Below are 19,025 nucleotides of genomic sequence, written 5' to 3' on the forward strand. Positions count from 1 at the left end.
GAGCAAACCCCAAGCAACCGTTAGCCTTGCCAGCACGTGCACTGTACACCTGAACGAGGACATGAAAGTGGCCTAGAGAGGAACTATTAGGGTACCAGAAATGCCCTTACCACCCCCTATACTTCCACCAAGCCCCCATTACCTCAAATCACCCTTGCTCATCAATTAACCCTAACTGAAATCTTCAAAGAAGGTGATGAGGGGAAAGCTAACAGGACCACCTTAGAGCCCCTTGAATCAAACAGTCCACCCTCCTAGATTCTAAGTCACTATGTGATGGAGGGAGATCACATGTACCCTGTATACCTAGCCACCCTAAATCCACGGGGAAGGAACTTGAACAACGTGGCTAAATGATCACCCATGCAATGATATCATTGTGCAAGACCTCACGTCCGATCAAAAAAGGAATGGCAAGTACTCCAGTGAGTTCTTCCACCTTATCCCCTTCATGCATAGGGTGGTGCGGAATCAACCATATGTACAAGGACTGTCCTTGTTGAGAGGAGGCACAATGGGAAAAGTCCATGAAGCTAATCCTAGCACCACCAACATTAATTTGTAAGAGATGGCTTCATCCACACGGTCCTTGTTAATGCTGTGACCAGATTGCAAAATAGAAGAAGGGCTGAGGGACACCCAGGACACGCAAAAGTTCTATACCAGAGGAATGTCTTGGAACAAAAGCACACGCAACAAGGCACTTGCACAAAAGAAGGCCATAAAGATAGGTAAAGGGGATAGCCGTGTAGTCATAAAAAGTGGGTTTGAAGATGGAATGACCTCCAATGCATGAACCTCTTCATATGAAGAGGAGGAACTACTACCTTCAATCCCCCTAGCCAGAGAACTGAGTAATCCTAACTAGCTGCTCAAGAAGTTAGCCAAATACCCTAACCCCATAGAAGAAAAGGAAAGGCAAAAGTTTTAAGATCCCTTATATAGAACTCATCCCTTATATAGAACTCATCTTTAGATAACAATTCATTCAGATCATATCATTTATATCTTTAACACAATAATGGTCCATTAGACCGAAATTTCCATCTAAACAGTCCTCCATGGGAATTTCAATTATACAAATTTTTAATGTCATCCCTTAACTTGATCCATTGGGTCAAGTGTTAACAGTAGCAATCTGTCAGCACAATCCACTAATCTCATAGTGATTTGCTGAAGCCATTATCCTCATTCTAGCACAAACATCATCACAGGGACTCATTCCATTCATCCTCTTCATTGTGGTTTTGCTTAGCTTATCGCTTTTCAACCAAAATTCAGGAATCATCATTTTTCAATTAGAATCCAAATCAACTCATCAGTTCTCAACCAGAGTTAATCATATCAACCACATTCGAATTCATCATCTGGATAGCATTTTTACTTAAAATTTCAAGGTCTTAGATTTACTCGTATATACTGCCAGTAAAGAGCTACAGTTATACCCTCGGTATATACGGGTAGTCATGGTCCTTGGAATTATAAGGTAAATACCATTATGTCTAGGCCTCAAGCAAGTCAGGGATTCCATGCAATTGCGGTACTTCCATTTGAAGACCCAATTACTAATTTATGAATTTCAGTCTGAATATCAATTTGTATGAATTTCATCACACATTTCTAACTTTTTACTGTTACTTCATAAAATTTGACATTTTTGGCTTCTGGGTTGATCCACTTTAGCTGATTCGCTCTGATACCAGTAGCTGAAAGATCCCTGTCCCCTCAGCGCAATGAATTCTAGGGTGCTAGCAGCGGAAGTAGCACTTCTTGCTGCGCGGGGCAAGGTCCCTCACTCGGGGCCTCGCCCACGTATATCCGGACAAGAGACTTATCCCTCGGTTCTTCCATAATCGAACCCAAAAAAACTTCCCTCGCCAGGAAAGCACAGGTGATTCCTCCCTGATATTTTTACTCTAACGTAGTCAAGAGCCTTAACTAACTGAACTGATCTGACCGAACCCGTAAGTCCCATAGTCAGATCAAGGAAAAGACTTGCACTTGGATCATAGAGACCAACACTTTTTTCCTCATTGAGAGGCACAGCCGTTGATTCTTTTCCATAGAACAATTCTTATATGGGATTTACTTCATCTATCATACCATAATAGAATTGAGTCTCTTTGTAGGTATCCATCAGTCTAGCCTAACCCCATCTAGTCCCGTGGGTTAGCCAACCGCCCAACCACTGTAGTGATGGGATCCATTGAGTCTCTTTGTAGGGATCCATCAGTCTAGCCTAACCCCATCTAGTCCTGTGGGTTAGCCAACCGCCCAACCACTGTAGTGATGGGATCCATTTAAGAATTTGGTTAGGTTTTGTCCTGGGTACCAGGGAAAAGAGTTCCCAGGCTCCCTAGCCAGATATTCATGCAAACTTAAAACTAGTCACACCACTTACACACCCAATATGAAATTGCCTTTTTCACAGATTCAGCTGTCTTTAAAACAATTTTTTTGTGAGATCCCTGTCCCCACCGAATTCAGGGGTGCTAGCAGCAAAAGTAGCACTTCTTACGGGAGGCAGGATCCCACACTCGGGGCCTCACCCACCAATGGATATCCGAACAAGAGACTAATCCATCGATTCTTCCAAAATCGAACCCAGAAAAAACTTCCCTTGCTCGAAAAGCACGCGCGATTTCTCTAGGATAATTTTTCTCTAACGTAGTCAAAAGCCTTAACTAACAGAACTCATCTGACCGAACCCGTAGTATCAAAGTCAGATCAAGGAAAAGATTGCACTTGGATCATAGAGACCAACACTTTTTTCCTTATTGAGAGGCATAGCCGTAGATTCTTTTCCATAGAACAATTTTTATCCGAGATTTACTTCATCTATCGTACCATAACAGAATTGAGTCTCATTTTAGGGATCCATTAGTCCAGGCCTAACCGCGTCCAATCCCATGGGTTAGCAAACCAACCACTGTAGTGATGGGATCCAAATTAGGAATTTGGTTAGGTTTTGTCCCGGGTACCAGGGAAAAGAGTTCCTAGGCCCCCTAGCCGGATATTCATGCAAACTTAAAACTAGTCACACCACTTACACACCTAATATGAAATTTTCTTTTTCACAGAATCAGCTATCTTTAAAAACAATCATTTAATGAAACCATTAAGTCACTGATCATAATCCTCAAAATCTCCGGTTAAATCCTTATTTCCAATCATTCCTTCATCGGTGTACCTATGGCATCATTGGTAACCAAAACGCTCACCACTAGTTCCTAGCTCATAGTAGCCGGCAATATATTCACATATCAAAATGGAATCTCCGTTGAAGATCAGCAAGATGAACCAACGGATCCATATAAAAGAGCCATGGACTCATCCATTGAGAACCAGCAAGGTCAATCAACCAGATCCATGCCCGAATTCAAAAAACAAATCTTACTCCTTATTCAATATCTTTCCCGATGTACTTGTGGGTATCTTCGGCCACCCAGAGCCCGAGCACTGTATGGTCAGCACCCTCTAGGATCCTTTGCAGGTCACCTAGTGCTTCACTCATAGGCTGCTTCCTTGGTCCCTCATCCACCGTACTACCGGAAGCTCACCATTTAAATCGAACCGAGGCTGGTCAAGACCTCGACCAACCTTGCTATGCGAGACGCCCTCCGTTGACTCTCCGACAGTTGTTCCAACTTTATAAGCTAGGTCTCCAACACGACCTCATTCACAAGATGGTCGAAATCCTTCCCCAGCATTCTTGACATAAAATAGTCATTTAAAAATAGGTCAATTTCTATAACAAACTCTCGTCTTTCCACATTAATCAACATTACCTTATCCACATTCATTTCATATAAATTCCCATTCTCATCCAATCACATCATTTTCCATCTCATCACTTCTTTCCTCAATTATCCTCATCAGATCTCATCCACTCGCATTTACCCATATCCTCAATTATCCTCATCAGATCTCATCCACTCGCATTTACCCATATCCACATCTCATCACATCACATTCATTCACATCTCATCCATTCAGACCACATCACATTCACTCACATCACATCTCATTTAGACCACATCACATTCACTCACGTCACATCTCATTCAGACCACATCACATTCACTCACATCACATCTTATTGAGACCACATCACATTCACTCACATCACATCTCATTCAGAACACATCACATTCATTCACAACACATCTCATTCAAACCACATCACATTCATTCACAACACATCTCATTCAGACCACATCACATTCATTCACATCTATCCCGATTCACATCCCATCACATCCATTCACATCCCATATCATTCATTCACATCCCGATTCACATGCCATCACATTTATTCACATCCCATATCATTCATTCACATCCTGACTCACATGCCATCACATTCATTCACATCCAATATCATTCATTCATATCCCTTATCATTCATATCTATCCAATTTACATCACATCTCATCGCCTCTATTCTCGTTCATATTCATCACATTCACATCCACATATATTCTTCCACATACATCCACATCCATACTTATCACATACACATCCACATCTATCCTTTCACCTACATCCACATCCATCCTTTCACATACATCCACTTCCATTCTTCACATACATCCACATCCATTCTTCACATACATCCACATCCATCCTTTCACATACATCCACATCCATCCCATATCATTCATTTACATCCTGATTCACATAACATCTCATCACATCTATTCACATCACATCTATCCATCCATTCATTCACATTTATCTGATTCACATCACATGTATCCATCCATTCATTCACATTTATCTGATTCACATCATATCTATCCATCCATTCATTCTTTTATAAAAATCAACTTCAGTGGGAATAACACTTTTATAAAAATCCTTTAATATATCTATTTATGCAATAATTAAATTTTAAGGAGAATAACACTTTCGAAATAAAAATAAATTCTTTATGCATCTTTCTACGCATAAAATAAAATTTAATGAGAATAACTCTTTTGAAATAAAAATAAATTCCTTTATGCATCTTTCTATGCATAAAATCAAAATTAATGAGAATAACTCTTTTGAAATAAAAATAAATTCCTTTATGCATCTTTCTATGCATAAAATCAAAATTAATGAGAATAACTCTTTTGAAATAAAAATAAATTCCTTTATGCATCTTTCTATGCATAGAAATTAATTCTAATGAAAATAACGCTTTCAGAATAAAAATATTTTCGATATGCATCTTTCTATGCATAGAATGAAAATAACACTTTTAGAATACGCAAATGGAGGGAATTATTCTTTTTGAATAACATAAAGATAAAACTTATTTTCATAAAATTTAAGCAAATTTTGCCATAACCTCCTTTGTATGGCTGACCATTTTTTAATTTTTACACTCTAAATCTACTTAGAATTTACCCTAAGATGATTTTAGCACTTTAATTTAATCAATTCCCATTTTTTTAAGAGAAAACAATACGAAAAGTTTAACTCTATTTATTTGATTACACATCTTGGATAAAGAAGGGCTGAATTCAATAAAGAGAAGGGGAAGGCCTTTTCATCAAGGCATAACATCCAATTCAAATTTTAAAGAAGCAAGAAATCATAAAACTATAGAATAGAATTAGAGAAAAGTAGAATTTCTAACTTACATGGAGTTTTGTGAGCTATCCTTTGGCTTGAGGGATTGAGGGTTCTACACTTGCTTGGATCAAGAGTGGCCACCAATTCTTTGTAGAGGAAATAGTCAAAAACAAGTGAATTATTAATGAATTCAATGTTTTTGGTTCTCTGGGGAGAGGAGTAGAGTAACAGTGCATAAAACACTATTAACCTTTACAAAGGGGGAGGCTTCTATTTATAGGAAAAAGTGAGCCTCTAACCAAGCAAACTGATTTTAGAATTTTCCAGATCAGTTTGGTCACTTTTTGACCATTTTTAGGTCAGTTTAGCTTACTTTTTGGTTGAAATTAAAACAGGAGAGAGGAGAGATGAAAATATCTCATTATTTGTGAGTTTAAAACTCATCCACACATGTGAAATAGGTTCCTCCTTCATGAGGTAAATTCCCCACACACTGAGGTGTCAAAAATGAATCATTTCCTCTAAATATCTTCTCTTTTTTAACTAATAACCTTGTCCTTAGTCAACTCTTCATCTTATGTGAGTATTTAATTATTTTTGGGGGATTTTTCTTTTATTTTTCAATTTATCTCCTCCCTACATTTGGATTAATCTTATTGGTCCATAGAAACCTTAATCCAAAATTTTCAGAAAATCTGGACCCTCAGGCTAAGGTCCTTTTTACCTATTTTCAATTTATTCCAATTGCACACTGGAAAGTTCTTTTTGAATTTCTGTTTCAGGGGAAATCATTTTAATAAGAAGGGATATTTTTCCATCCAAAGATATCTAGAAATTGAATTATCTCTCCCTAGAATATTTTCTCTCTCTAGGCCAAAACAGATAGAAACAAGATCTGTTATTATTCTGAAAAGGGGATTGATTACAAGGGGAGAAACTGGACATCTTGAGGGGCTGGGGGAGGAATCTTACATCCTACCCCACTTAAAAAATGCGAGATGTCCTCATCTTGCAGGTGGAGTATGATCTCTTTCCTCTTCTTCTTCTTCTTCTTCTTCTTCTTCTTCTTCAATCACTTCCAGCGTTACTGCCTTGGAAGTGGACGGCCGATTTGGGAACAAATCTCTTTGACTTCCCCTATTTTGAGGTAGAGGTCTTGCATTACTTTGGTTTGAAACTGCACGTTGGTTAGAGGGTCTACCTCTGGGATTTCCCTAAATTTGGTGGATAGAAACTTGATTACTTTGGAAGGAAGGAGCTAGAGTCTAGAATCTTGATCCCTGATTTCCTTGCCCTGAAAACCTTGATCCAAAAGGAGTTGGACAATCCATACTGCAATGTCCAAATCCTTGACAGTTATAGCATTTCACTCCCTTGTTTAAGGGTGGAACTTCTGTAGTTGAATTCCAGGGGATTGAGTTTCGGGAAAAGGATATTTCTTTCATTCTGGAACTTCCCATATCCTGGGCGGCTTGACCCTGATATCTCTTAGGCGGTGGAAGGTTGGAATCACCTTCTGGAACTAAAAACCTTTTGAAAGGTGATGGTGCTGGCTTTGGTGGGACCTTGACATCAAAGGCCTTGGAGAAATCCTTCACCGTCCGCACTGCTTCGGCCATGGAAACTGGCTTGGCGTTCTTCACCAAAATATTCAAAGGTTTGTTCGAATGGACCTGGCCATCAACTGTTCTTCATTCATTGGTGGCGAGTATTTGAGGAGGAGAGCGAACGCTTGGTGATATACTTCAATAGTTCTGCTCCCCTGGGTTAACTCTAAGAATTCGTTCATCTTTGTTTCCAAAAAGCCGGGAGGACAGAACCTCGTCCTTAGGTAAATTTTGAGATCATTCCATGTCTGGGTATTCCAATCCAGACGGTTTGTCTCACAGTGGTTTCTCCATGCCACTCTGGCTGTTTCTACTATCTTCAGCCTTGCAAGAGCCATTTTGCTCTTCCCATTGTACCCGGTGATATCAAAGTACTCGTCCATTGCTTCGATCCACTTTTCCATAGCCTCGCCCAAGTTTTTCCCTTCACCCTTGAAAGTTCTAGGCTGCAAACTATGAAGAGTTTTACGAACATCCAAGTTGAGCTCTTCCTCATCGAGTTGGGGGTTATCATTTCTACCACGACGACCTCAATCCATGTTCCTATCAATACGAAACATCTTGTGACTTCCCTTTATTTATGATTTAAATCCGATTTTTAATTTATCTGATTCTGGGGTTCTTTAGATAGGTCGGCTCCCCACAGAATCATGGGATAAAGATACTCACATTATCAGATAACAATTCATTTAGAATATATCATTCATATCTTTAACACAATAATGGTCTATTACCACTGGGTCAAGTGTTAACAGTAGCAATCTGTCAGCACAATCCACTAATCTCATAGTGATTTACTGAAGTCATTATCGTCATTCCAGTTACGAACATCATCATAGGGACTCGTCCCATTCATCTTCATTGTGGTTTTGCTTAGCTTATTGCTTTTCAACCAAAATTCAGGAATCATCATTTTTCAATCAGAATCTAAATCAACTCATCAGTTCTCAACCAGAGTTTTAAAATCATATCAACCACATTCAAATTCATCATCTGGATAGCATTTTTGCTTATAATTTCAAGGTCTTAGATTTACTCGTATATACTACCAGTAAAGAGCTACAGTTATACCCTCGGTATATACGAGTAGTCACGGTCCTTGAAATTACAAGGTAAATACCATCATGTCTAGGCCTCAAGCAAGTCAGGGATTCCATGTGCAATTGCGGTACTTCCATCTGAAGACCCAATTATCAATTTAGGAAATTCATTCTAAATAACAACTTGTATGAGTTTTATCACACAATTCCAACCTTTTACTGTTACTTCATAAATTTATGACATTCTTGGCTTTCGATTGATCCACTTTAGCCAAATTGCTCTAATACTAGCTGTGAGATCCCTGTTCCCACTGCGCAACGAATTTAGGGGTGCTAGCAGCGGAAGTAGCACTTCTTGCGCAGGGCAGGGTCCCACACTTGAGGCCTCACCTACCACGGATATCCGGACAAGAGACTAATCCATCGGTTCTTCCAAAACCAAACCCGAAAACCTTCCCTTTCCCAAAAAGCACAGGCGATTCCTCCAGGATAATTTTTCTCTAACGTAGTCAAAAGCCTTAACTAACTGAACTGATCTGACCGAACCCATAGTATCAAAGTCAGATCAAGGAAAAGATTTCACTTAGATCATAGAGACCAACGCTTTTTTCCTCATTGAGAGGCATAGCCGTTGATTCTTTTCCATAAAACAATTTTTATATGGGATTTACTTCAACTATCGTACCATAACAGAATTGAGTCTCATTTTAGGGATCCATTAGTCCAGCCTAACCCCATCCAGTCGCATGGGTTAGCCAATCACCCAACCACTGTAGTGATAGGATCCAAATTAGGAATTTGGTTAGGTTTTATCCCGGGTAACAGGGAAAAGAGTTCCCAGGTCCCCTAGCCGGATATTCATGCAAACTTAAAACTAGTCACACCACTTACACACCCAATATGAAATTTTCTTTTTCACAAAATCAGCTATCTTTAAAAACAATCATTTAATGAAACCATTAAGTCACTGATCATAATCCTCAAAATCTCCGGTTAAATCCTTATTTCCAATCATTCCTTCATCAATGTACCTATGGCATCATTGGTAACCAAAACGCTCACCACTCAAGGGCCTTTTCGATAGTTCCTAGCTCATAGTAGCCGGCAATATATTCACATATCAAAATGGAATCTCTGTTGAAGATCAGCAAGATGAACCAACGGATCCATATAAAAGAGCCATGGACTCATCCGTTGAGGACCAGCAAGGTCAATCAACTAATTCCATGCCCGAATTCAAAAAACAAATCTTACTCCTTATTCAATATCTTTCCCGATGTACTTGTGGGTATCTTCGGCCACCCAGAGCCCGAGCACCGTATGGTCAGCACCCTCTAGGATCCTTCGTAGGTCACCTAGCACTTCACTCATAGGCCGCTTCCTTGGTCCCTCATCCACCGTACCGGAAGCTCACATTTATCTGATTCACATCACATCTATCCATCCATCCATTCTTTTATAAAAATCAACTTCAGTGGGAATAACACTTTTATAAAAATCCTTTTATACATCTATTTATGCAATAATTAAATTTTAAAGAAAATAACACTTTCAAAATAAAAATAAATCCTTAATGCATCTTTCTATGCATAAAATCAAAATTGATGAGAATAACTCTTTTGAAATAAAAATAAATTCCTTTATGCATCTTTCTATGCATAAAATCAAAATTGATGAGAATAACTCTTTTGAAATAAAAATAAATTCCTTTATGCATCTTTCTATGCATAAAATCAAAATTGATGAGAATAACTCTTTTGAAATAAAAATAAATTTCTTTATGCATCTTTCTGTGCATAGAAATTAATTCTAATGAAAATAACGCTTTTACAATAAAAATATTTCCAATATGCATCTTTCTATGCATAGAATGAAAATAACACTTTTAGAATACATAAACGGAGGGGATTACTCTTTTTGAATAACATAAAGATAAAACTTATTTCCACAAAATTTAAGAAAATTTTGCCATAACCTCCTTTGTATGGCTGACCATTTTTTAATTTTTACACTCTAAATCTACTTCGATTTTACCCCAAGATGAATTTAGCACTCTAATTTAATCAATTCCTATTTTTTTAAGAGAAAACCATACGGAAAGCTTAACTCTATTTATTTGATTACACATCTTGGATAAAGAAGGGTTGAATTCAATGAAGAGAAGGGGACCTTTTCATCAAGGCATAACATCCAATTTCAATTTAAAAGAAGTAAGAAATCATAAAACCATAGAATAGAATTAGAAAAAAGTAGAATTTCTAACTTACATGGAGTTTTGTGAGCTATCCTTTGGCTTGAGGGATTGAGGGTTCTACTCCAAGAGTGGCCACCAGTTCTTTGTAGAGGAAATAGTCAAAAACAAGTGAATTATATGAATTCAATGTTTTTGGCTTTGGGGAGGAGTAGAGTAACAGTGCATAAAACACTATTAACCTTTACAAAGGGGGAGGCTTCTATTTATAGGAAAAAGGGAGCCTCTAACCAAGCAAACTGATTCTAGAATATCCCAGATCAATTTGGTCACTTTTTGACCATTTTTAGGTCAGTTTAGCTTACTTTTTGGTTCTAGTTAAAACAAGAGAGAGGAGAGATAAAAATATCTCATTATTTGTGAGTTTAAAACTCATCCACACATGTGAAATAGGTGCCTCCTTCATGAGGGGAATTCCCCACATTGAGGTGTCAAATAACCTTTTACTGCTGTTACTTCATAAATTTATGACATTCTTGGCTTCTCGGTTGATCCACTTTAGCCAAATTGCTCTGATACCAGCTGTGAGATCCCTGTTCCCACCACGCAGGGGTGCTAGCAGCAGAAGTAGCACTTCTTGCACGGGGCAGGGTCCCACACTTGGGGCCTCACCCACGGATATCCGGACAAGATACTAATCCATCGGTTCTTCCACAACCGAACCCAGAAAACTTTCCTTGCTCGGAAAGCACGGGCGATTTCTCCAGGATAATTTTTCTCTAACGTAGTCAAAAGCCTTAACTAACTGAACTGATCTAATTGAACCCGTAGTATCAAAGTCAGATCAAGGAAAAGATTGCACTTGGATCATAGAGACCAACACTTTTTTCCTCATTGAGAGGCATAGCCGTTGATTCTTTCCCATAGAATAATTTTTATCCGAGATTTACTTTATCTATCGTACCATAACATAATTAAGTCTCATTTTAGGGATCCATCAGTCCAGCCTTCCCATGGGTTAGTTAACCACCCAACCATTGTAGTGATGGGATCCAAATTAGGAATTTGGTTAGGTTTTGTCCCGAGTACCAGGGAGGAAAAGAGTTCCCAGGCCCTCTAGTCGGATATTCATGCAAACTTAAAACTAGTCACACCACTTACACACCTAATATGAAATTTCCTTTTTCACAAAATCAGCTATCTTTAAAAACAATCATTTAATGAAACCATTGTGTCATTGATCATAATCCTCAAAATCTCTAGTTAAATCCTTATTTTCAATCATTCCTTCATCGGTGTACCTATGACATCATTGGCAACCAAAATGCTCACCACCTATCCACTCAGGGGCCTTTTCATCAATAGCTCCTAGCTCATAGTAACCGGCAATATATTCACATATCAAAATGGAATCTCCGTTGAAGATCAACAAGATCAACCAAACGGATCCATATAAAAGAGCCATGGACTCATTTGTTGAGGACCAGCAAGGTCAATCAACCAGATCCATGCCCGAATTCAGAAAACAACTCTTACTCCTTATTCAATATCTTCCCCGACGTACTTGTGGGTATCTTCGGCGACCCAGAGCTCCAGCACCGTATGGTCAGCACCCTCTAGGATCCTTCGCAGGTCACCTAGCGCTTCACTCATAGGCCGCTTCCTTGGTCCCTCATCCACTGTACCGGAAGCTCACCATTTAAATCGACCGTACTGGTCGAGGCTGGTCAAGACCTCGGCCGATCTTGCTACGCAAGACATCCTCCGTTGACTCTCCGTCAGGTGTTGCAACTTTATCAGCAATAGCTAGGTCTCCACAACCTCATTCACAAGATGGTCAAAATGCTTCCCCAGTATTCTTGACATAAAATAGTCATTTAAAATAGGTCATAAATACAATTTCTTGACATAAAATAGTCATTTAAAAATAGGTCATAAATACAATTTCTATAATGAACTGTCATCTTTCCACATTAATCAACATTACTTAATCCACATTCATTTCATATAAATTCCCATTCTCATCCAATCACATCATTTTCCATCTCATCACTTATTTCCTCAATTATCCTCATCAGATCTCATCCACTCGCATTTATCCATATCTACATCAGGTCTCATCCACTCGCATTTATCCATATCTACATCTCATCCACTCGCATTTATCCATATCTACATCTCATCACATCACATTCAATCACATCTCATCCATTCAGACCACATCACATTCACTCACATCACATTCACTCACATCACATCTCATTCAGACCACATCACATTCACTCACGCCACATCTCATTCTCAGACCACATCACATTCACTCACATCACATCTTATTCATACCACATCACATTCACTCACATCACATCTCATTCAGACCACATCACATTCATTCACAGCACATCTCATTCAGACCACAGCACATTCATTCACAGCACATCTCATTCAGACCACATCACATTCATTCACATCTATCCCGATTCACATCCCATCACATTCATTCACATCCCGTATCATTCATTCACATCCTGATTCACATGCCATCACATTCATTCACATCCCATATCATTCATTCACATCCTGACTCACATGCCATCATAATCAATCACATCCCATATCATTCATTCACATCCCTTATCATTCATATCTATGCAATTTACATCACATCTCATCGCCTCTATTCTCGTTCATATTCATCACATTCACATCCACATATATTCTTCCACATACATCCACATCCATACTTATCACATACACATCCACATCTATCCTTTCACCGACATCCACATCCATCCTTTCACATACATACATCCACCTCCATTCTTTCACATACATCTACTTCCATTCTTCACATACATCCACATCCATTCTTCACATACATCCACATCCATCCCATATCATTCATTTATATCCTGATTCACATGACATCTCATCACATCTATTCACATCACATCTATCCATCCATTCATTCACATTTATGTGATTCACATCACATCTATCCATCCATTCATTCACATTTATCTGATTCACATCACATCTATCCATCCATTCAGTTAAATTTATTTTATTCACATCACATCTATCCATCCATTCATTCACATTTATCTGATTCACATCACATGTATCCATCCATCCATTCTTTTATAAAAATCAACTTCAGTGGGAATAACACTTTTATAAAAATCCTTTTATACATCTATTTATGCAATAATTAAATTTTAAGAAAAATAACACTTTTGAAATAAAAATAAATCCTTTATGCATCTTTCTATGCATAAAATAAAATTTAATGAGAATAACTCTTTTGAAATAAAAATAAATTCCTTTATGCATCTTTCTATGCATAAAATCAAAATTAATGAGAATAACTCTTTTGAAATAAAAATAAATTCCTTTATGCATCTTTCTATGCATAAAATCAAAATTAATGAGAATAACTCTTTTGAAATAAAAATAAATTTCTTTATGCATCTTTCTATGCATAGAAATTAATTTTAATAAAAATAACGCTTTTACAATAAAAATATTTCCAATATGCATCTTTCTATGCATAGAATGAAAATAACACTTTTAGAATACACAAACGGAGGGGATTACTCTTTTTGAATAACATAAAGATAAAACTTATTTCCATAAAATTTAAGAAAATTTTACCATAACCTCCTTTGTATGGCTGACCATCTTTTAATTTTTACACTCTAAATCTACTTAGAATTTAACCCAAGATGAATTTAGCACTCTAATTTAATCAATTCCCATTTTTTTTAAGAGAAAACAATACGGAAAGCTTAACTCTATTTATTTGATTACACATCTTGGATAAAGAAGGGCTGAATTCAATGAAGAGAAGGGGGAAGCCTTTCCATCAAGGCATAACATCCAATTTCAATTTAAAAGAAGCAAGAAATCATAAAACCATAGAATAGAATTAGAAAAAAGTAGAATTTCTAACTTACATGGAGTTTTGTGAGCTATCCTTTGGCTTGAGGGATTGAGGGTTCTACTCTTGCTTGGATCAAGAGTGGCCATAAATTTTTTATTACCAAAAATTTCTTTTTTCATTTAATTACTTGATTCTCAAATACCATGGGAATTCCTCTCTTAGACCCTTAGGCTAAGGTCCTTTATACACATTTTCAATTAATTCCAAATGCACCTTGGAAAGTTCATTTTGAATTTCTGTTTCAAGGGAATCCATTTTAGACACTAGGAGGATTTTTATATCCAAAGATATCTCAATTTTGGATTATCTCTCTCTAGATATTTTCTTTCTCTAGACATTTTCTCTCTCTAGGGTAAAATAAGATCTTTCTTTTATTTCAGAGAGGGGAATAATTACAAGAATAAAAGGGGAGGTTCTTACACCTTTACACCTCAAAAGCTGGAGGGAGGAATCTTACATCCTACCCCACTTAAAAAATGCGAGATGTCCTCATCTCGCAGGTGGAGTATAATCTCTTTCATCTTCTTCTTCTTCAATCGCTTCCAGCGTTATTGCCTTGGAAGTGGACGGCCGATTTGGGAACATCTCTTTTTGACTTCCCCTATTTTGAGGCGGATGTCTTGCATTACTTTGGATTGAAACTGAGGGTTGGTTAGAGAGTCTACCTCTCTGGAATTTCCCTGATTTTGATGGATAGGAACTTGATCACTTTAGAAGGAAGGAGATGGAGTCTGGAATCTTGGTCCCCCACTTCCCTGCCCCGCAAACCTTGATCCAAAAGGATTTGGGCAATCCATATTGTGATGTCCAAATCCTTAGCATTTCACTTCTTTGTTCAAGGGTGGAACTTCTGAAGTTGAATTCCAGGGGATTGAGTTCTGGGAAAAGGACCTTTCTTCCATTATGAAACTTCCCATATCCTCAGATTGACCTTGTTGTCTCTTAGTCGGTGGGAAGTTGGAATCACCTTTTGGAGCTAGAAATCTTTTGAAAGAAGATGGTGCTGGCTTTGGCGGGACCTTGACATCAAAGGCCTTGGCAAAATCCTTCGCCATCCGCACTGCTTTGGCCATGGAAACTGCCTTAGCGTTCTTCACTAGGATATTTAAAGGTTCGTTCAGTCCCCGATTTAACCTGGCCATCAGATATCCTTCATTCAGCAGTGGCGAGTACTTGAGGAGGAGAGCGAACGCTTGGTGATACATTTCAAAAGCTTTATTTACTCATTTTTAGGTATTTTATTTTATTCTTTGGATTTATTTCATCCCGACACTTGGATTAATCCTATTGGCTCCTCATAGGAACCTTAATTGAACCATAATCCAAAAATTTCTGAAAATGTAGACCCTTAGGCTAAGGTCCTTTATACACATTTTCAATTAATTCCAAATGCAACTTGGAAAGTTCATTTTGAATTTCTGTTTCAAGGGAATCCATTTTAGACACTAGGAGGATTTTTATATCCAAAGATATCTCAATTTCAGATTATCTCTTTCTAGACATTTTCTCTCTGTAGGGTAAAACAAGATCTTTTTTTTAATATAGAGAGGGGAATAATTACACCATTACACCTTAAAAACTGGAGGGAGGAATCTTACACTTGCTGATGAAGCCAAAGTGTAAGATTCCTCCCCAGTCCCTCAAGATGTCCAGTTTCTTTCCCTGTAATCAATCCCCTTTTCAGAATAATAAAGATCTTGTTTCTACCTGTTTTGGCCTAGAGAGAGAAAATGTTCTAGAGAGAGATAACTCAGTTTTTAGATATCTTTGGATAGAAAAATATCCTTTCTTAATAAACTAATTTTTCCCAAAACAGAAGTTTAAAAAGAATTTCCTAAGGTGCATCTCCACTCCCACTCACTGGGTCCCAGTGCAAGTATCTGTGATAGGACACCCATCATATAACCAGAGGCTCCAAGAGTCCATAATCATCCCTTGAGTCAAAGATCTGTTTTAAGATTACGTTTAGTGATGAATACTTTTCCTAGCTGGGTTGGAAAAATTTGGAACCATCCTTTGGTTTCTTGGAACTATTCAAAGAATTTTGGACAAAATGCTTGACGTTGGTAGATGTCTTACAAAACAAAATACTTTAGCTATTCTAAGTAGACCATGTCACAGTATATATGGGATGTACATGCTTATTAGAGAAAAGTTTATGCACATGTAGTATTTTGATGGCAGTGTTTAAGCATCCAAGCGTAAGAACACTTGAGTCAAAGGATGCTTGAGAGTTGTTGTGATATATATTTTTAAATTAGAGACTTTTTCTAAATTAAAACAGCAAAAGATACTTAAGATAAATATCAAAATGATTCCATAACACCAGACAATTTCAAGTTAGCAGCAAAAATATATTCCCTTCAAATGTATAATTGCCATCAGAGCATGTACTTGGGGCTTAACACTTTTACTACACTTTTGCAAAAAAAAAAAGGTATCTAGGAAAGGCTTTGTAATGTCATAAATTAAGACTATTCAACTTATGGCTATGTATCCACTCTTATAGCAGCCATTTAGGAAGCCCTACAGTTGTTATTCCATGAAGTTTAAGAAGGTTTTGAATGCAGAACCACACACTAGATTGTATGCAGGCTCTGTGATCAAGACATAGAGCTGATGTGTTGAAAGGTTTGGTTTGATATACGAGGTAACTGCCTGTGCTACCAAATGAAAGAGCGATTGGTTTCTCAATAGTTAACAGCTTGCAAATGCATACACTTCTTGTCTTTGCAAAAATTCAGAACACAGGTTTTCAATTATAATCTGCTAAAAAGACCTTAGCCTAAGGGTCCAGATTTTTTGAAAATTTTGGATTAATGTTCTGAGGGACCAATAAGGTTAATCCAAAAATAGGGAGGAGATAAATTGAAGAAATAAAGAAAAACCTCCCAAAAATGAGTAAATACTCACATAAGATGAAAAGTGGACTAAGAACCAAAGAAAATAGTTAAAAAACTGATTTTTGATACCTTCAGAGTGGGGATTCCCCCTCATGAAGGAGGCGCCTTTTTTCTCATCATTGCTTTCCATTTTAAATCAATAAAATGAGATATTTCATCTCTCCTCTCTCCTATTTCAAGTCTAGTTCCAAATAGTAAGCTGAACTGACCCAAAAATGGTCAAACATTGACCAAACTAATCTAGAAAATTCTAGAATCAGTTTGCTTGGTTTGAGGCTCACTTTTTCCTACAAATAGAAGCCTCCCCCTTTGTAAAAGCTTCATAGTGTTTATGCACTGTTACTCTACTCCTTCCCAGAGCCAAATACATTGAATTCACTTGATAATTCAATTGTTTTTGTTGACAGTCCTCTCCAAAAGAATTGATGGCCACTCTTGATCCAAACAAAAGCAGAACCCTCAATCCCTCAAGCCAAAGGAAAGCTCACAAAACTCCATGTAAACTAAAAATTCTACTTTCTAATCTATGGTTTTCTAATTTCTTTGCTTTTTTAGTTGATTAATGTGAATCTTGATGTTATGCCTTGATGAAAAGGCTACCCCCTTCTCTTCCTTAAGAATTCAGCCTTTCTTTATCCTAAAATGAGTAACAAATAAATTGAATAAACTTTTCTTATTGTTTACTCACTAGAAAGTGAAAATTGAGTAGATTAGAGTACTTTACTTCAAATTGGAAAATTTTAAACTGATATTAGAATGTAAAAATTGAGAAATGGTCAGCCATACAATGGAGGTTATGGTAAAATTTTCTTGAATTTTGTGGAAAATAAAGTTTATCATTATGTTATTCTAAAAGAGTAATCCCCACCGTTTGTGCATTCTAAAAGAAATATTTTTATCTACTCCATGTACAGATTCATCTATGAATATGCATGAATATCATTGATATTAATTTTTGAAATTCATTTTCTATGCATAGAAAGATGCATATTAGAAATTATTATTATAAAAGTGTTATTTTCATTAGATTTAAACTCTTTGCATAGAAAGATGCATAATATAAAAAATTTTATTATAAAAGTGTTATTTTCATTGAATTCAATTTCTATGCATGGAAAGATGTATAATAGAAATGTTTTTATTATAAAAGGTGTTATTTTCATTGAATTCAATTTCTATACAGGGAAAGATGCATAAAAGAATTTTTTATTATTATAAAAGTGTTATTTTCATTGAATTCAATTTCTATGCATGAAAAGATGCATAATAGAAAAATTTTTAATTATAAAAGTGCTATTTTCATTGAATTCAATTTCTATGCATGGAAAGATGCATAATAGAAATTTTTTTAATTATAAAAGTGTTATTTTTATTGAATTCAATTTTTATGCATGGAAAGATGCATAATAGAAATTTTTTATTATAAAAATGCATGGAAAGATGCATAATAGATTTTTTTTATTATAAAAGTGTTATTTTCATTGAATTTAATTTATATGCATGAAAAGATGCATAATAGAAAAAAAAATTTATAAAAGTGTTATTTTCATTGAATTTATTTTCTATGCATGGAAAGATGCATAATAGAAATTGTTTTATTATAAAAGTGTTATTTTCATTGAATTTAATTTCTATGCATGGAAAGATGCATAATAGAAATTTTTTATTAAAAAAGTGTTATTTTCATTGAATTTAATTTCTATGTATGGAAAGATGCATAATAGAAATTTTTATTATGAAAGTGTTATTTGCATTGAATTTAATTTCTATGTATGGAAA

This window comes from Cibotium barometz, chromosome 58, assembly GCF_041138505.1.
Source record: "Cibotium barometz isolate CiBa-2024 chromosome 58, ASM4113850v1, whole genome shotgun sequence".
Classification (NCBI taxonomy): Eukaryota; Viridiplantae; Streptophyta; class Polypodiopsida; order Cyatheales; family Cibotiaceae; genus Cibotium; species Cibotium barometz.